The 21,593-nt window shown below is 37.2% G+C and overlaps 1 pseudogene; it reads right to left on the bottom strand.

The window, feature by feature from the left end:
• Positions 1-20,769: 20,769 nt before the first annotated feature.
• Positions 20,770-21,236, bottom strand: LOC130846238 (ubiquitin-conjugating enzyme E2 variant 1-like; annotated as a pseudogene).
• Positions 21,237-21,593: the final 357 nt, after the last annotated feature.

Below are 21,593 nucleotides of genomic sequence, written 5' to 3'. Positions count from 1 at the left end.
TATTCTAGTTAAACAAAAAAGAACCGCATCCTTATTATTTATAGCTCTTATTTTCAAGCCAATCAATACATTTGTGAAAAATGCACATGCATGAAGAGACTTAGGGGAAGAGTATTAAGTGGTAAAAATAATAATAGTAACAGCTAATGTTTATCGTGAGCTTATTATCTGCCACGTAAGTGTGACATAAGTGATTTGCCTATGAGTGATTTGCCTATATCATTTCATTTAATCCTCACAAATACTGTTTGAGATAACGTACTGTTTTTACCTGCATTTTTAGATGAGAACACTGAGGTTTAAAAGGTTAGGCAACTTGTCTAAGGTCAAAGAGCTAGGAAGGGCTAAGGAATTGTCTGATTCTAGAGCCCAGTTTGTGATCGCTCTGTTGCAGTGAACACAGAGTTTCAAATTCAGTTTCACTCACTCATTCATTTTCTTTAATTTATTCAACAATATTCATCAAGCACTTAGTATATGCCAAGAAAACGTCTGTATGCATGGGACACATTTGTAACATGATATTTAAGCAGAGACTTTGTGGAAGTTAAGAATAAGCCTTCCTAGTCTCTAGGAAACCAAGGTGAGGAGCAATATTTATAAACAATAACAATAGCAATAGCAATAAAGAGTAGGAAGAGAAGAAGGAGAAAATGACAATTTCAGTGGGGTGTACGATAGGAGAGCAAAGAGGAGACCTCTTGGCATATATTGCTTCAAATGCTCCTGTGATTTAAGTACCTTGAGACCAGTGACAAGGTGGCATATTTTTGCAGGGTGGCCTTAATATTGTTTATTACAAATTCTAGGAAGCATTCCAAAAATACTTTCTCGGTTCCAAAACTACACCCTTCACTTTATCTGGTTCCTCTTTGCAATGTCTTCCCCAGCGGCCATCACATATTTGATGATTGGGCACTGCATGTTTTTCTCTCCTTGGAACTCTGTTCAAAGCAAGTTTTCTAAAAGGAAGAGGCTGATAATAACTAGTGCATGCCGATGTGTGTATTTGAGCTGCTAAGGATTAAAAGACAATCAGCAGTCATAGAAGACAGACCTTTTAAGCAAACTGTTGACAGCTTTCTCTTTCTTTGTATACCTTATTGCTTATTGATTTCAAAAAAAAGGGGGAGTTATAAGATTAGCATATGGAAGAAAAAGACATATTGAAACTACTTTTTATGGGCACTTATTCAACAACTAATCAGATCTTGGATGAAACTTATTTCTTTCAACTTGCTAAATATGTTTCCCTACTGGGGTTAAGAATTCCAGTTAACAGCTCTATTAATAGCTGATAGAAAGTGTTCAAAGGGCTGCATCAGCTTGCCCTACAGTCTATGTGATTCTGTGGATAAATCACCATGAGTAAAGCCCTGCAATCTTAAAATGATCTATCACAACTGAAAATCAATATATCAAGCACATAAAATAGTGTAGGATAATTCACTTGCCAAGTAATAAATTACACATGCATATCAATGCCACGTGTAATGCAATGCCTCATAAAAAATAAGCTTAAAATTCTTAAAATATATGATTAATGAAACTAGCACAGCCTGAAAAATATATATTATACTGCTTACACTAACCAATATATTATACTCAGAGTTTTATGCTTCTGAGAAATGGCATTTACATATACAGTATCAACAGTGCAGATAAATCAGGATTTCTTGCACTGAAGTCCAATTCTTTGGGTAGTGATTCATGTTTCACTTTTAAAAATGGTGATTTACACTAATGTATTTCTCATAAAATATTTAATACTGCCTACAATTATTGCCAAAACTATGTTCTAACCCTCTCTATCAAGATGTCCACAGAAATGCTTCCCAAAGCAATAATAAATTTGTGAACTTTGATATTTTACAATAAAGTGACAATATTTCAAACACAGAAAAATCTTGTGCTACAAACCTGAACCTCCTTCTCAGCCGACCCATCTGCTATAGATATCCACACTAATAATTCACGGGGTACGGAGAATTTACTGGTTTAATGTGATGTCGGATCTATTCCATTACACATTCTGCACTAACTACAGTACTCCTGAATGTAATCAAAAACACCCTTTTGGAGAATTCTTATTAGCAAGTATGAACAATGCTGAAACTCACCTGAACCCCATGCTCCCATAAAAAAGGGATGGTTAAGAAATTCGCCACCCTTTTGTGTCCCAAGAAACAATTACTGCAAAGAATCACTCTTCCCCCTGTGACTTAGATAAGATTGTTCTTGTTTACCTACAGCAAGGCCAAAGACAGACTCTCCAAATCCCAGTTTTTGTCTCATGCGTGATTAGCTGAACTGTGTCCCCACTGACCAATCTGGACTGACTACTCCCTAGTTTAAAATGATCAGCCTTTAGTCGGGCTTCAGTGCTTCCCCCAGGTCCCTAAACTTTGGCCCACCCTTGAGCATAAGAAAGCATTAGAATAGTGAACAACCTCCCTTCAACTGCTCTTCCTGGGAATCAGCTGACCACAAGGAAAGACATTTTTTGCTCAACTGTCCCACCATGCCACCTACTCACCCTCAAGTTTATTCCTCCATATAAAAGAAAAGCCTTTTCTGCCTGACCTTTGAGACACAGCTCTTCTGAGCAGGCATGTTCTCTACCGCAATAATTCTCCTTCCCCTATTGCAACAGTCTTTTAGAATAAAGTCTCTCCTTATCAAAGTTGAGTTGTTTTTTTTTTATTTGATAGCATCAAAATATAGAAAATAAACTATTGCTACTGAGAGCTGAATATTTTTCTCTTTAATCTCTAATTGCTACATTAGAACATTGTTTTCTTTTCATAACAGCTTTATTGAGGTATACTGCATTTACCATAAAATTTACCCTTTTAAAGTGTATAATTCAGTGGTTTTTAGAATACTCTGGGAATTGTACAACTATTACTACTAGGATATTGAACTATGTCAGTAAAGTAATAAGCTAGTGTTTCATTTGTCTTTAAAAATAATGCATACAAAATTTTATGTAAACAATTTCTATACTCATTACCACTTTTCTTGAGATTAAAATTTTTACCACAAACATATTTATGAATATAACGCCAATGCCTCTTTTTTATTGTCATTTTCCAACTTGTATTTAAAGTATTTAAGTTCCATTCATGCACCATTCTACAAATATTAACATATATTATTATATTTCAGGCACTTTGCTAAACCCCATTAATTTATTTAAAGGACAAATACAAGGTACTATGAGATTCCGTGAACAGGGCAACCTGATGTAGTAGGGGGAGGTGGAAATTGATCAGAGAAGGCTTTCCTGAAAAACAAAACAAAACAAAACCACTTGGTATGACCTCCAGTTAACTTGGAAACGATCAGAAGTCAGTCGGTGACAGGTCTGGAAAGAACTTCCATGAATAGGAAACAGCAAATGTCCATGGGCCAGAATGAGGCTGACAGGTCTTGGTCAAGAAGAGCTACAGACCAGTGTGGTCTGTGATCAGAATGAACAAGGCAGTCATACCACTCAGGACTGCAACGTGTCAAGTATTCAGGGTTTTCTCCCAAGAACAAAGGGAAGCAGTTGAACAGTTTTTTTGCAGGGCAGTGACAAAATGAGATTTGCATTTTAAAGAGATTACTCTGGCTCTACTGCTGAGAAGAGATTGGAGGCAGACAAGAGATACTGCAAGAAGAACACCATTAAGGCTACGTTTTCAGTCCAGTGATTTGGATCACAAACAGTTTTTTTTATCATAACTATACAATATAATGTTCTTGTTATTTATGATCTCCATCAGAAAGAAGCAGTTTCACAAAATGATGCCCTCAGACTTTGGTTCTGGCCCCAAATTTGAAAGGCACTATATTTGCCCGTTGGCAGAAAAGCCTTTCCCAGAGCTCCTGTGTGTTGGGTGAATTTGGCAAGTTTCATGGCAGACCATCTGTGCAAAAATTCTCTGCTTTTTCTAGCACATTTAGCTCTGTGGTTCTGTTCAGAATAGCCTCAAAATGCTGTTTCATTATTTCATTTCAGTTTCAAGCAGAGGAAGAAAATTTGAGAGCTTCTTGAAATGGTTTATGCTGAGTTAATTTTAATTTTCACTTTTATTTTTATCAGTATAATTTCCAAAATAGGTGGTGCTGATTACCAACTGATATCTGTTGAGCATATAATTTTTAAACTTCAACTTCTTCTAAGGTTCCCATATTAATAATTAAGTCAATGATTCTATGGTAGGCCTTCCCTATTTCCTTCTGGCACTTTCTATATGAGTGAAATATAGCAAATCAGGTATATTTCATATTTACTTACAGAAAATATCTGCATTTTTATAATGAATCATTGCAGACTCAAATCTTCAATGTAGTTTCCTAAAAAAGCAATATCGTAAAGATAGTGTGAATAATAACATAGAGCTACAAAGTTATTCACAAGTTATGCTCTGTGTCTAAAGAAATAACAGGTAGAAATTTCTGAAATGGAAGCCAAGTTTAAATTCAGGATTTTTCTTACAAAAGCAGTACAAATTATTAACTCATGCTTCTCCAAATCACAAGTAAAAAATATATTGTGTGTTCTTTTCAAATTTAGAATTCATAATTTAGCACTAAATCCATAAATACAATTCAGTATTACAATTTAGGGTATGATTCAATATTCCCAGTTATTTCTAGAATAAAACAAATATTTCTAAGCATTCAAAAATGTTCATAAAGTGCCGAGCTCAGCTCGGCGACTCGAGGTGAGTGACGGGTGCCGCAAGCTTGAAGAAGACACAGACACAGACTGAAGAGAAAAGTGGGACCGGGGGGCTCAAGACCTCTCAGATCAAGAGCCCCGCTGACTCATCCCAGGCTGCTTTTATTGAGTTCGTGGGCTAACATTCTCAGGTTACACTCATAAACAATCAAAGGCCTCACATGACTGAGGCAATTATCTTTGTTTACTTCCTGGGTCCGAGTTGAGCAGGTGTGGATTTGAGCTGGGGGTGGAGAGCAAAACAGCCCTGGGGGCAGGAGACCTCTCTCAGATATTAGGGGTCTGTGCCCCACCCGTGTTGGCCCCTCTGCGACTGTGCCTGTCTTAGGTTGTTCCTCCCTTGAAGAATCTTACCCGTCTCTGGCTAACCAGTCATCCTCCAGGGCCAAACACGGTGATATAAGGAAGGTTCTATGCACCACCCCTGTTGGCCCCTCTGCGGCTGTGCCTGTCTTAGGTTGTTCCTCCTCTGAGGAATCTTACCCGTCTTTGGCTAACCAGCCATCCTTCAGGACCAAACAGGGTGATATTAGTCTCCACGCCCCACACCCTCAGCTCCTCCACTGCTCAAGAATCCCATCGCTCGGCCCACATCAAAAAGGTTCCCGAATGTCTTCCCACAATAAAGTAAGTTTAATGACTACCTTATACATATATTGTCTAAAATTTTCGTTGACAGAAAATAAATCTTAGATTATTCCCTCACCCCATGGCAGATTAGATCTTAAGGAAAATGAGGTTTTTTAGCTAAGTCCTTTGGTAGATGGACTGCAAGTATGAGAGTACAGGAAAAAACAATAGAACCTTCCAGAGAGCTCTAATTGTAGGAGGAGAAAGCATGAACTGTCACAGTTATACCTAGGCAGGGGAGGAGAGAGAGGCACCAGAAAAAGGTTTTAGAAGAGGAAGATAGAGTGCAAGTAGAAAGATGACTACAAGAGCTACCCTATGAAAGGAACTGTGGTGGAAATCTGGCATTTTTATGATGTGTTCTCTTCTCTACTGCTTCATGAAAACTTCATTAAAAATACATACCATCCATTAAGATTTTAGGAGTCAACTGTATGCTTTTTTTTTTTTAATGTATTTATGTGTTTCCCTTTGAGTGTGTGTTGTGGGGCAGAGGATTATGTAAAGTCTGTTAAGATTGACCCCTGGGAAGCTCAGTTACTCTTGGGCTAAATTCAAGAAACATGAAAATCAGCAAAGGTAGGTTTTCTAAAAAAAATCAACCCCTGGGATTTGGTTGGCAAAATATAAATAAATCATTAATAGGTTAAACCTGGGGAGTGGTTTGGGCCAAAGACTTTTTTTTAAAATTAATTTATTTATTGGCTGTATTGGGTCTTTGTTGCTGCACATGGGCTTTCTCTAGTTGCGGTAAGCGGGGGCTGCTCTTCGTTTTGGTGCATGGGCTCCTCATTGCCATGGCTTCTCTTGTTGTGGAGCACAGGCTCTAGGCACATGGGCTTCAGTAATTGTGGTGCATGGGCTCAATAGTTGTGGTTCACAGGCTCTAAATCGCAGGCTCAATAGTTGTGGCACACGGGCTTTGTTGCTCCATGGCATGTGGGATCTTCCTGAATCAGGGCTCGAACCTGCATCCCCTGCATTGGCAGGCGGATTCTTTCTTCCTTCCTTTCTTTCTTTCTTTCTTTCTTTCTTTCTTTCTTTCTTTCTTTCTTTCTTTCTTTCTTCTCTTTCTTTCTTCCTTCCTTCCTTCCTTCCTTCCTTCCTTCCTTCCTTTCTTCTTTCTTTCTTTCTTTCTTTCTTTCTTTCTTTCTTTCTTTCTTTTCTTTCTTTCTCTTTCCTTCCTTCCTTCCTTCCTTCTTTCTTTCTTCCTTTCTATTTTTTTGGGGTTACACCAAGTTCAATCATCTGTTTTTATACACATATCCCCGTATTCCCTCCCTCCCTCGACTCCCCCCCCACCCTCCCTCGAGTCCCCCCCACCCTCCCCATCCCACTCCTCTAAAGCATCTTCCATCCTCGAGTTGAACCCCCTTTGTTATACAACAACTTCCCACTGGCTATCTGTTTTACAGTTGGTAGTATATATATGTCTGTGCTACCCTCTCACTTCCTCTCAGGCTCAAACCTGCATCCCCTGCATTGGCAGGCAGATTCTTAATCTCTGTGCCACCTAGGAAGCCCTAGGCCAAAGACTTTGAACTTCAATACACCAAAAGTTAGAAACCTCACTCTACCATTCAGGATGCAGAGATCTTGCTCAAACCATTTAACAATCAGTTTTGGCATCTACAAAATGGGAATAAGAAAATGATAAAACCAGGTATATAAGGGTTAAAGTGAATAACACATATGAAATCTTCAGTACAGTATTTGGAACATAGTAATTGCTCAATAAATGGTGGCTCATATTATTTTAATTAACTTTCTAAAAGAAGATCAACATTTTTCTGATGCATATGCTGCTTTAAGACTTTGTCTTTTTTAAGTAATATAGTTTTCTCAAAAACAAATAGTAGTTTACAATAGTAGAGTACCCATTCAAGTATTTATGCTGAGAGAAATAGATATCAGTCAATGTTGAGCTACTCTTTTAAGACCCAAGATACTTCATGTTATAATATATATATCATATATATTATATAATATATATTATGTATATAGCTATAAAGCCATATGTAAAATATATTTTGTAAAATAGATTCACACATAAGTCAAAGGCCACACACACACACACACACACACATAGAGTTTCTAAACAGCACTTTTGCTGTTTAGAAACATCCATGGTACACAAATCACCATCCTACTCAGGTTCCCTAAACAACCCCACACATCTGTTCCTTCTCTCTCAGTAATATCATCTTCTTCACAATGAAACATGAATAGCCTTCCATCCTATTCTTTACAAGTCGATTTCTAATCATCCTTCTTTCCTATTCTCTCTGAGAAAGCTTTGGGGAAACTTTTGTCCAAGTCAAAATTTGTAGTAGTTCTCTCCTTACCCTTCATCCTCCACCTCACCTCCACCTGTGTCATCACTTTTCCTTTCGGTGGAATTTGTTCTATTTATTCTCTCTTGCTTCAGAGATTTCATCTCATGGTTACTGGGGAGATAAATACTTTTACATGTATTTCCTAAAATAATTGAAATTAAAAACATTTTCTAATTAAAAATATTGTTCTTCCTTTGTTCACATTGTCAATTCCTATTAACAAGTGCTACCTAATCTTTGAAGACTCTGTGATTCCATTACAGGGAGTTAGAAACTATGTTCTCTGTGTTCCCAAAGTACTGTGTGCATATTGTCATTATCCTCAGATTTCTTTATGCACCCAAAATGCAAGCACTTTATTGACAGACTGTCCCGAAGCATTTCATATCTTTCACCCTCCCCACCTTTACCTTGTGTCTAATTATCACAGTGTCGTGCTCCATCCCCAGTGTACGAAGCTCAAACTTCCTATCATTTAAGATTAGATGATATTTTCACAGAAATGACCTCATTCTTTCTTGTGTGAATTGCTCTCGAAGGTCTATGTTTTCTTCCATCCACTGACCAGAACTCCTTGGCAACAACAATCATATGCTTTTTCCTGGACCTCATAGAAGGAAATTAGACTATTATCGCCATTAGCAACATGTATTTTATTAGTTTGTGTGTGTGTGTGTGTACGTGTTTCTTCTTTTTTTCTTTCTAGAATATGAGCTCTGAGGCCATTAACATTTGGAGTAAAGACTCAGTTCAAATTGTTTTTTTTCTTCTCCTTCTATTCTCTCTTATGAGTTAATATCACCATATCTTTGGTTTATAGTTACCTCCTGTATGCAGATATCTTACTCCACTTGGGCTGATATAAAAAAATACCAGGGACTTCCTAGGTGGCGCAGTGGTAAAGAATCCGCCTGCCAATGCAGGGGACACGGGTTCGAGCCCTGCCCTGGGAAGATTCCACATGCTACGGAGCAACTAAGCCCGTGCGCCACACAAAAAAAAAAAAAAATACCAGAGCGACTTCCTAGGTGGTGCAGTAGTTAAGAATCCACCTGCAAATGCAGGGGACACGGGGTCAATCCCTGCTCCAGGAAGATCCCACATGCCGTGGAGCAACTGAGCCTGTGCGCCACAGCTATTGAGCCTGTGCTCTAGAGCCCGTGAGCCACAACTACTGAAGTCTGTACACCTAGAGCCCAAGTTCCGCAACAAGAGAAGCCACTGCAATGAGCAGCCCGTACACGACAACAAAGAGTAGCCCCCACTCGCTGCAACTAGAGAAAGCCCGTGTGCAGCAACGAAGACCTAACAGTTTAATTAATTAATTAATTTAAAAAAATATCAGAGACTAGGTAGCTTATAAACAACAGAAATGTATTTCCCACAGTTCTGGAGGCTGGGAAGTGCAGGATCAAGGCACAAGCATGACTGAACTCTGGTGAAGGCTCTCTCCCTGGTTCATAGCCAGCACCTTCCCACGGTGTCCTTACATGGTAGAAGGGGCTAGGGAATCTCTTTGGATCATCTTTTACAAGGCATTAATCCCAATCATGAGGGCTCCACCTTTATGATTTATACACCTTCAAAGGATCCATGTCCTAATATCATCTTTGGAGGTTAGGATTTCAACATATAAATTTTGGGGAGACACAAACATTCAGATCATAGAAACAGATGACTCACGAATCTATATTTCCAATTTAGACTTCTTTTATGGACTCTAGACCAACTAAGAAGTGGTGACTTTTCTGGGATATTTTGCGATATCCCCCATGGATACATTTTGAAGCTAATTTTTCCAAATATGAACTCATAAACAGCCTCCAAAGCCTTTCCAATATCTGATATTCTCCCAGTGTTTACTATCTTAATTAATGTCATATAATTCTGCTAGTTAAGTATATCAGACACTTGGGGTCATCCTTTACTTCCATATGCATCCATCACCAAGTTCTCTTGATTTTACTTCCTAAAAATATCTCAAATATATCCATTTCTCTCTTCCAGCTGTACCAGTATCCTAAAATAAGTAACCAGTCTCTCTTCTTAGATCTTCTCTCCTAATTTTTGTGCCCACTTCCAGTCTGGACTTCTGTTAATAGGTTATCCAAAATTGTCTTGTAGCCAGGATTATCTTCTCAAAGCACAAATCTAATGAATTCACCTCTTTGCTTAAAACCTTTTTAATGGCATACCCTTTCCTTAAAATTAAATCAAAACTCTAGAATTTGTGCTTTCTGAAATGAAAGATCTGGCTTCTGTTTCTCTAGGCACACTGACCTACTTTCTCTCATCTTACTTGCACTGCTTCTAATCAGTCTTCACCTTTGCATATAATTTTCCCTCCATCTGGAATGCGCGGCCTCATTCCTAACACACCTGTGTTCACTTAGTTAGTTACTAGGCATCCTTTGCATTTTTGTTCTTGTGTCATATCCTCTGGAAAGCTCTTTTGGACATCTTTGATGAGGTCAGACCCTTCTTGTATATTCTCTTATTGCCTTTATAGCACTTGTCTCGATTGCATTTGTGTATTTACTGGATTGGTTTTTTTTCCCTCACCATTTAATCCCCAGTTCCAAGCATAGTTCCAGAAAAATAAGGGGTACTTAAATCCTATTTTTTCAATGGATGAATGAGGAAGGAATCAACATATCAAATTCCTGCTTTAGTCCCAATGCTTTCAAAGTGCTGTGTATGTGGTAGGTTCAAATACCACCACTTAAGGTACAAAAGAGAGAAGGATAAAAATTAAAAGAAGGATTTCATAATATGATTAACATCTCTCACAAAAATGTTCATTCTAAAAAGTTTAATTACTACATAATTTTAACTGCAAAATTAATGATAGACTCATTAAAAAGTTTTAATTTTTCCTGAAATAGTTAATAGAATTTAAGAGCTTAGAATAACTAGATTTAGGGTTTCTGTAATGGATTCAAAGCATTGGTATAACAATAAACAGACACTAAGTAAAATCATTGCAAAATAATCAATTTTAGGAGTTGACTGGGAAATCTCTCCCACTATGTAAATACTGATATGTGGTTTTATCAGAATATTTAAATTTTATTCCTGCTATTATGTGATGACAATCTATTCTTGAGTAGAATTATATTTGCATATAGGTAAAGCTCACTTCCTAAAATTCCTGAAAATGTAATATCTAAACGGTTTTCAAGCACTTTATCTTTGCATTGACATTTATATAAAATCAGGCATGTGTTCAGAGAAAAGGGTCCCCAGTCTTGGAACTGAAACATTTTGTGAAGAAATAGGAAGCTGGAGTCAGCCTCCCCATGCTGTTCCTTACAAATCACCAGTGCTGTGGCTGGCAGTAACTTTCACTGTCATCTCCTGGTATTCTTTTTTTGTCTTTGTCCCATTGGATTTTGTATATCTTCCTTCAATCGTTAGCCACTGTTCTTTTGTTGAGGCTGGAAAATCCGATATTTTCACCTTGTTTTCAAATTCCTAGAACATACTCAATATTTATTCTATTATGTTCCCTCTATGCCTTTTATCATGGATGATAGTGTCAAATATAGTTAGGCTGGGATTTAATACATTACTGTTAGAAGTTCCACCTAACAAAAATCCAAAAAAGACATCATGTCATCTAAAACAAGGCAAAGACTTGTACTTTAGTTTTACAGATTTTCCCATATATAAGTTCAAAGGGACTTAGATTAGTACAATCATCCGATGGTGAGTGGTCTTAGTTTTATAACAACTAATTTGTCTACATGTAAAATATATAAAGTGTATGGAATGAGGTATTCTAATATTACAAAATAAATAATAGCTTGATTTAAATTATATCTGGCTCTTTTAAATATTTATCAGTTAGGAGGACTTCAAAACATGCATTTGTGAGTTTAAAAAATATTCAATTAATTTTATAGCATGGTATTTAAAAATCTATCCCTTGAAAATAATCAATCTCATGTGCGCAAACACACCTTAGATCTATGAATCATAATGTCAGAGAGTCAGCATAATAAAAGCAAGCTGATTTTCCAGATATTTCCTTTGGTGATTTAAGAGATTTATATGCTGATGAGTTAAAAATTATCCACACTCCAGTTATATGAAAATTTCTATTGGCCGCAATGTCTTATCAGCACTTTCCGTTCAAGGCTACAGTCTCCCCAGTCACTGCTGTGCAAGTGTGAACATGTTACATCAGTTCACCTGTAACTGTCATGTAAGCAAAAATGGATGCCCCACTTGTGATTTGCATGATAGAAGAACAGCATGCAGTGATTTGTTTTTTGTGGTCTGAGGGTGTACCTGGTGCCACTATTTATTGAAGACTTTGTGTGCAGTATGGAGAAAGTGTTTTGTCTTGAAGAAGTGTGTATGAATGGATAGAGAAGTTCAAGGAAGGTCGCACAAGTGTTAGCCATCCAGAAGGAGCCAGACACCCGTCTACGTCGACAGCTGATGACAACATTGAGCTTATATGTGAAATGATTCTGTTTTCTGGGATTCTCAAGGGCCAGTATTGGAACATGATCAGGAAAATGGTTCAACAATGAGATGCTTATTGAAGAGCTGAAGCCTAAACTTCAGATTAAATGCGGAGGACTGCTATCCAAGGGCGTTGTGATCTTGCATGACAATGCACGTCCACACACTTCTGCCCACACTGTCAACACTCTGCAAAAATTTCATTTTGAGGTATTAAAGCATCCTCCCTACAGTCCTGAACTTGCTCCATCGAACTTTCACCTGTTTGGTCCCCTGAAAGCAGCCCTACGAGGACAAAGATTCACTTCTGATGAAGTGAAGACAGTGAGCAGTGCATTTGTAGCTCGCAGCTCTGCTTAAACATTTTTTAATGAGGGAATACAAAAGCGTGTTGACAGATGGACAAAGTGTATTGGAAAGCAAGGAGATTATGTCAAAACATGATGTATTTGTGTTTTCTAAAAGTTAATTAAAATAAATTCTACAGTCAGAGGGTGGATAATTTTTGACTCACCCGTGTATATTTAACCTCTCTTTCAGAGTGTGTCTAGCTACAGCTTTTCCTGACCATAATTGATTTAGATAAGAGCAGAGTCCTGGTGACCATTGTTTTTAGCATACAGCAAGTGCTCAATGAATGTTAAGTGAGCAAGTAGATGTTCACTTAGATGGATGAATAATCCTACTTGAGTGGTATTTACATGGTCTCCTTGCTTTTAGGCTTCCCCTGCCCCCCCCCCCCCAAGTCATTATGTGAACATTGCTAGATCAATCCAAGGTATGCAATCATAAGGTTTTCTCATAAGGTTTTCTTAGTTCCATAAAGCCATAAAGCATGGACTCTGGTATAACATCCATGCCTCTCCACAAAATGAACCCACGTTTGTTTTTTATATGTATCTTTCACTATTCCCCTACATGAATCCTTGATCCACACAAACTGATCCACTCCCTGCCTCTCCAATAGTTTTCAAGTTGTTTTCTTCACTACCTTCATGCTTTGGCACTCTACTTTCCAAACCTAATCATCCTTTAAAGAACTGTTGAGATTCTTAAACTTCATGAAATTTTTCCTGACAACCACAAAGCTATACTCAGAAGGAGTGATTAAGAATCATTGCCTAAGCCCTGTGCTTTGTAAGTCCCCAGGGATGCAGTGGAAGGACCTGGACCTACACATACTATCTAACTATCAAGCCCCCATCACGAGAGTTAGAGCTGCACTGTTCACCTGCAACTAATACCACCCCACCCAACACCCAATCCACCAGCAAGTATTGCCTACTCAGCTCCAAAATGTATTCTTTCCACCCACTAATGGCTGCTCCTTAGGATGTTTTGCCATCATCTCTTGCATGGATGATGGCAGCGTCCACTCTGGTGCTCATATAGTCCCTGTTCTTGACCACCACCCACCCCCAAATCCATGTCCACATGCCAGTTAAGATGTGTTTTAAAAAAAATATAAATCTGATAGGTTTAATTATAAACTTTACAGCTTCTAGAATCCTTAGTATGCCAGCAATTCCCCATCATCTTTAGAATGAAAAACAAACCTCACCTTATAAGGGTCTCCATGAACTGGCCTCTGATTATCGTCTAATTTTACTTTCCACCTTTCTCTCTCTGCTCTCTGTGTGGTTACATGAGCTTTTCACTGTTCATAGAACATAGCAACTCAGACCCAACTTGGGGAATTTGTACTTTCAGTTCCATTGAGCTATAATTTTCCACCCTCAGAACTTCACATAGTCCCCTCATTGTTGTCTTTCAGATCCCGGCTTGCTGTTAGTTTCTCAGAGAAGACCTCCTTAAGAGCATCCTTAATACACTCGTCTACACCACTTTCTCTCATATCCTTTACTCTGGAACATTTACTACTACTGAAATAATACTATATTGTTTACTCTTTTTTTTTTTCCTATCTTGACTAGATTGTGAGCGCAAAGAGAACCAAGACATTGTGGGTCTTATTAACTTCTATATCTCCAATATCTACAACAGTGTTTGTCATAAGACAGTGGACCGTCAAAAAATATCTTTTGAAAACATAAATGGGAAAAAAATAGATGAAAGAATTAGATAAAATTACTCATGTAAAAGCATTTTGTATACTCTTAAAGATTATGTTAATATTACAACCATCTATTTGACACTCAGCTAAATATTGCCTTATACTTGTTGTCGTAATGTTATTTTATCTTAAATTCCTTCATTTATTCATTCAGTTAAAATTATTAAATGGGCACTATGTGCCCTGGGAGATACAGCAGCAAATTCTACAGATTCATTACCAACATCATGGAGGTGGTATGCAGTGGAATCCAACCTAGGTTGGGGTAGAGGGAGCAACTAGGAAAGGCTTCACAGAGGACATACCATTCAAATGGAGACCTGAAGGATGAACAGGAAGCAGCAAATCAGACACTGGGGTAGAGGGAGTATAAGAATAATGCGTTCGCTAACTTCTTTATCCCTCATATGACCCAGCAATGTCCTTTGAACTAGAACTAGAATATAAAGAAAATAGATATACCATATAGGCAGTAAACAGTGGCAGTTATATTTGGTCTCCTATCCTTTACAGGACCAGGATGTGGAGGGATGATGCAGGAAAGAATAGAAAATAATATTTATTAATGCCAATTACATGCCAAATTCTGGGCCATCAGTTTTCACATGATAATTTTATTTTATTCTCTTGATGGATGTTTCAAAGGCTGAGCTTCATCAGGTTTTACTGACCCTCATAAATTATACTTATGGCTGAAGTTCTAACTGGGTCTACTCTGATTCTCCAAAATCCATGTTCCTTTGTAATATGTTACCTGACTAGGTCAGTAGTTCTCAATTCTGGCTATACATTAGGATCAGGAAACTGAGGCTACACTTGAGACCAATAAAAGCAGAATACCTGGGTGTGGAACCCAGGCTTCAATAGCAGTTAAAATTCCTCAGGTGAATTTGATGTGCAGCCAAGTTTGAGAGAATCACTGGTTTAGGCCAAGAATAGATCGCCAGCTAGTTTAATTAACTCATTTTGGTGATCTCATCCATATTTCTGTCTTCAAGCAAGATGCCGGTTAAATCACAGTAAGCAAAAAAAGATGGTTCTATTCTTTGGCACGGCCGCTTTAATGCATTACTCATGAAAAGTCAACTGTGAAGGTTAAAACAGCATAACTAAATAATTAAGCTACTTTTGTCTCTCAATATACCACAGATGTATTGTGTCTGTTTTAATAATTCCTGGCTCCACCAGCATATGCTATCAGATTTAATTCTCTATGGTCTGGCACTACATATTTTTAGTAACCTTAGCTTTCAAAGGAAGAATGGAAGAAAGTAACACCATTTACATAACTACAGGAACATGATTTATTTAAGTTTGCAAAAGAATATCACAGGGGAATTTGTGAAACTTAAAAATTCATTTTCTTTCTACTTGCTACAACAAAAGATCAGTTGGCACTTAACAAAAATTCTGTTGTATATATTATTATTAGATAAGGCTTCTGCAGCTGAATATAAAAGAGTTAACGCTGCTGGTAGCCATTGTTTTCAAATGAATCAATATCCTTATACTGCCCTGGGCTACAAAACATTTTCCTGGCTTAAAGATAATGTGATCCTTATCTTGCGGTTGTCATTATGAAATTTAGTACCACAAGCAGTAGACTTTGTAAATAAATACCTACTTTGAATGCCCTCTTAGTCCCTTGAGGTAAAGCAATGAGTCATATCTTAGAAAAGTATTTTACAGCAATCAATAGATATTGTGATCTTCTTTCATCTTATTAGTTCATATGACTAATAACTACTTAGCACAAAGATCACTGAAAATCAAAACTATATGATGTCATTATGTGACCCGCTAACCAATGGTTCCTGTTTACTCTGTATTATATCCATACACATTAGTCACAAACTTGAATCGTTATTAGGAATATTGAGACAGAGATAGAATAGTTTACCTTTAAAAAAATGGTTTGCTGCACATAGATGTTTTTAGCAACTTTATTCATAATTATGAAAACTTGGAAGCAACCCAGATGTCCTTCAGTAGATGGAGAGACAAACTCTGGTACATCCAGACAATAGAATATTATTCAACGCTAAAATGAAAAGAGCTATTGAACCATGAAACGACAAGGAGCAATCATAAATACATATTACTAAGTGAAAATAAGACTATCTGAAAAGACTATATATCATGTGATTCCAATTGTGTGATGTTATGGAAAAGGCAAAACTATGGAGACAGTAAAAAGATCAGCAGTTTCCAGAGGGTAGGAAGAAGTAGGTGGATGAATAGGTGGAGCATAAGGGATTTTTAGAGCAGTGGAAATACTCTGTATGACATATAACAGTGGATACATGTCATTACACATTTATCCAAACCTGTAAAGTGTACACCACCAAGAATGAAACCCAGTATAAACTATAGACTTTGGGTGATTATGATGTACTAATGTAGTTCATCAATTGTAGCAAATCCACCACTCCGGTGGGGGATTTTGATAACAATAAACGGGATATTTCCTGCCATATCAGTAAACAAAGGATGTCACAATCATCAATGATTACAAGCCCTCCAACGTGAGCCGGTGAGCCCTGAGGAAACTTAGGGCTGAAAAGAATACCTGCCGTCTAGCAGCCATCAGACTGCAGCCACTCCCCACAGGGAATCCTGAGGAAACTCAGGAGGTGAAAACACAGGATACTGGCCCCAGATAGCTGAGGTGCACATCAAAGCAATGATTTCAGTGAGCCCAGACTCTGGCATCTTCCCATACATAGAAAAGCGCTAAATTCCCTAGCTTGAGATATCTGGTTTTCTTTAATTAACAATAATCTTTTGATATTCAGACTACCTGCCCTTTGTTACAAAACATCTATATAAGTCGGCTCCCCTGCTCACCTCCTTGGAGCAGTTTCTCAGAGCTATCTGAAATGCTGTCTCCCGGGCTGCAGTCCTCTGCCCCAAATAAAATTTAACTCACAACTCTCATGTTGTGCATTTTTTTTAAGTCAACAATAGTAAGGGAATGCGTGCATGTGTGGAGGCAGGGAATATGTGGGAAATCTCTATAGTTTCCTCTCAATTTTGCTGTGAACCTAAAAAATTGAGTCTACAAAACAATTTTATGTATATATATATAATTTCTATATATACAATTTCTATATAGAGATAAATGGAATGATATGCCTCAACATGGATGTATCTTACAAACATATGTACTGCACAACCGCATTTATATAAAGTCCAAAAACAGGCAAATCTAAATTATGGTTTTAGAACATTTATTACCTCCCATGTGTGAGGTGTTCTGACTAGAAAACTGAAAAACTATAGTGTTAAAAATTAGGATAGTGTTTACTTTGGGGGAAAAGAGGGGAGAGTGACTGCAAGGGACTCTAGAGAAATGTCTGCGTTGTTGATAATGTAATATTTCTTGAGCTGAATTGTGATTAGTGGGATATCTTTACTTTGAGGTAATTTATTGTTTATTAATTATGTGTATGTAAGATTGTGCTGGGCATTGCATTGTCTCTTTTCACCATTTTGTTAACATCACCCCTACTGGAAAAATAAAATGGTTTTTACAGAACTCACCATTGCATACAAGAGTGTGGAGTAAGCCGGGTTGAGATGGAAACAAGAAAAGTTTTATCTGCAGTTTTAAAATGCTTATAGTATTATTTTATACTTATGAATAAAAGAACACTATGATTATAAATAACTGATTTAATCTATTCATTAGGGATGTCTTGATATGTACTGGAAATGCCTTTTTCATGGCTAGCCTAACATATGTAGCAAGATGTAACAAAACTGCATTTCTTTTAAAAATATTCTAATGAAGCCTTTCTCTTAATACTTAACTAATCTTTAGTCTTCATAACTTAATCTGAATCTGCAAGTTTAAAAAATATATATAAATTTAGCACTATGAAACAAATGTAATAACATCTCAAAGGTTAATTTTAAACTATATTTTTAAGATCATCAAAATTACACTGACCTTAGTCATTTTACAGCACTTTGTCAGTTGTTGGTGAAAGAAAATTCTCCTGACTTCTCACTTAACATTTTAAATTATATGTGATTAAGCAAGATTTGACCAAAAAGTGACAGGTCAGATTTTCTCATGGTATGTTGAAAATGTGGAACTGCTACATTTCATCTGCAAACTGTGACACTAACTCAGACATGTATTGGGGCAGAACTGAGGCCATCTGTCTCAAACAACAGAGAAAGATTCTCAGCATGTGGCCTAGAGGTTATATTATGCTGATGACAAAATGGTCAACATTTACTGCTTGAAGTCAATTTAACAATATAATAGGATTAACCATACATGCCCCCACTGTTATTAAGCACTATTTGCTTATTGATTTCTATAACATCACTGCTTTGTTGCTATTTTGAATCTGCTTATCGTATCCTCCCTTCTTATTTCTTTTACTGGCTACACTTGAGATATTTGGCAGGCATCTGTGTGTGTGTGTGTGCTCCTAACATAAGACATTTTTCTCTGAATCAGATTCACCACTTTAGTGTGGGCTTCCTTTTACAGGTAATTTCAATTTCTTCTGAAGTTCAAATATATTCTTAAATAGTATCAAACAGAAGAGATTGAAATAGGAGACCTTTCTCCCTGTTGAAATGTAGCATTGTTTCTTCTTTCACACCACCATGATTATAACTGTTATTTCTGTGTGTATTAAACTGGTATCAATCATGTTTTAAACAGTAGTTGCAATGCCCAGCACTGGAGAGAAAAATATAAGGGAGAAGACACGATTGTGAAATAGACAAAAATGGACACAAATATACACAAAATAGGTTTAACAAAGAGTTATGGGTGATGAAATAGCTATATTAATGAGCTGTAATGGTGGCAAACGAAGAACATAATTCTACCTGGTACAAGGATAGAGGGAGATTTCAAATGAAGGTTAAAACCTGAAAGCATAATAGGTGTTCACTAGCTGAAAGCTAGGATGTCACAATGCAGGCATACAGAGTAGCTTGAACAAAACCAAGATCTTGCTATGTGTGGCAATTCCCCATGGCAGGAGCAGAGATTGTGAGTCTCTGGATTAGAGAAAGGAGCGTAATAGGAGTGGATGGGAGGTGCACTTGATACATGTAAACCTGGAGAAGTGGGAAGGACACGCTGTAAAGACTGTGTATGTTATATTAAGGCGTTTCACCTCTTGCCGTAGAGAATCACAAGGCCTTGAAGCACCTTAAGCAGGGGAATAACACAACCAGCTCTCTCCCGCAGCAATTCAGAGAACAGACTGGATTAGAGTGGGGTTCTAATGAAATAATCCAGAGCAAAGGCCTGAATGTAAACAAAGCTATGTAAATGAAGAGAAGATGAAAATTAGAGATGCTAAGGAAATAGAAAATGCAAAATTTAGTGAGCGAGGTGGGGGAGGGAAGTAGGATTCTTGGGAGAAGTCCAAGGTTGCACCCAAGTGTTTAGCTACAGTGGTTTTGTTTTCCATTTGATCCATTTGCTCTTGTCATGTATTTTTCTCTTTTCTTGCTTTCTTTCGGATTAACCGATTGTTTTCTTAAAAATATAACTTTATCACCTCTATTGATTTACTATTATACCTGTTTCTAATGTTTTCTTTGGTTGTTTATCTAAAACAATTGTTCTCAACTTTAGATGATTTTGACCTCAGGGGACACTTGGGAATACCTGAAGATATTTTTATTTTCACTGTCAAAGGAGGTGCTACTGGCATCTAGTAGGTAGAGGCCAGTCAGAGATGCTATTAGATATCCTACAATGTACAGGACAGTCCCCAACAACAAAGAATTATCCAACCCAAAATATTAATAGTGCCAAGGTTGAAAACGCTCCTATAATATATACAAAATAGAATTTTATCTTATCACAGTTTATCTACCTTCATACAATGTTATTATACTTCACACATAAAGAACCTCGTAACGTTATGCCTCCTTCCCACTCCTCCCCACCCCAGGTTCTGTGGCACTATTGTCATATTCTAATTCTACTATTGTTATAAATGGCAAATATATTATTATTATTTTTGCTTTAAATAGTCCTTTAACTTTTTAGAAGTTATTTTCTCTCTGCTTCTAGGGCACACATTATTTAAGATATGTGATTGCCATCAAAAGATAGATTTTTAATTGCTTCCGAAGCCATGTTTAAAAAAAATTGAAGCCTGAGCAGTCCACTAATTTGTAATTTTTTCACACTCCTTACCAATCAGTAAGCCATCACCGTGGTGACCTGCTCTAGTCACTAGTACAGCTGCAGAAATGGATCTGCTGCCCTGTACTCAATGCGTTTCATCTTTTAAATATGGTTCAACTTTTCTGTCAATTCTTTCCATAACTATGAAGTCACTATCTATGCACTTTTTTTTTGTTATAGCACAACTTATCTATTTCAAATGGACAAAAAATTAGTATCATCTACAGTATCTTAAGATAAACTGCCTTTGAATGGGAGCTTCCTTTCCAGTACTTTGAGGTCTATAAGACGTATCTAGAAAATTTACTACTGTGGAAAATGAAGACTGCTTAAATCAAATGAGGGGTAGGGGAGGGCCTGTGGTTTTTCTTTTTGATTAATTGCTGTAACACTATCCTTCAGGTGGCTGAGGGAGTTTCATATTTTCTTTAGACATCATTAGGCACCGGAGCTCTTGCAGGACAACTTTGATGCTATATGAATTCTGCCATTTTGCTAGCACTGATATGGCTCTTGGGTCCACCACTCCATTAGAATTATTAACTCCATATTAATTTTTGTTACAAATCTTACAAAGGGGGGTGCTTCTGGGTATTTAGGTCCACATTCTCTTTTAAGGCTGTATATTTGGTTTTCATAAATTGTTCTTGGAGGCCCAATTATCATCCCTGTCCATCTTGTAAGTGTCATGTCTTCGTCATCATCTAGACCCCAGCTAACTGTGCCATCTCCTACTCCTTTCTGGCCTCCTTTGAGTTCTTCCAACAGTCAGAAATTGCGAGGGACTTTTACTCCCGAGCCTGTGGTGGCTGCCATCTTGCATCGCTGTCACTCAAACGCTGGCCCCTTCTTCACCCCTTATGCATCTTTTAAACTGTGGCATGTTCCTTGAAACATACCATGTTTCACTAAGTTAAATATTGAGGCATTTTAGCATTTTACCTTATGTTCCAGGTTTTAAAATATATATATTTTTCAAAGTTAAAAATTGAGTTATACTTTTATTATTCAGTACATGCATTTTTATTGCTTCAGGGCTTTTATATAAATACCCTTGCTAATTTTAGTTTATTAATAATACATTTATTGAGCTCATATTTTGAAGTATTACACATTTAACATCTAAAAGAGAAAAAGTGACAATTCTGTTAGAATTAGTAGAAATTGAAAGTC

This window comes from Hippopotamus amphibius, chromosome 2 (assembly GCF_030028045.1).
Source record: "Hippopotamus amphibius kiboko isolate mHipAmp2 chromosome 2, mHipAmp2.hap2, whole genome shotgun sequence".
Taxonomy (NCBI): domain Eukaryota; kingdom Metazoa; phylum Chordata; class Mammalia; order Artiodactyla; family Hippopotamidae; genus Hippopotamus; species Hippopotamus amphibius.
The sequence above is the reverse complement of the archived record's forward strand: the minus strand, read 5'-3'. Positions and strand labels throughout refer to the sequence as shown.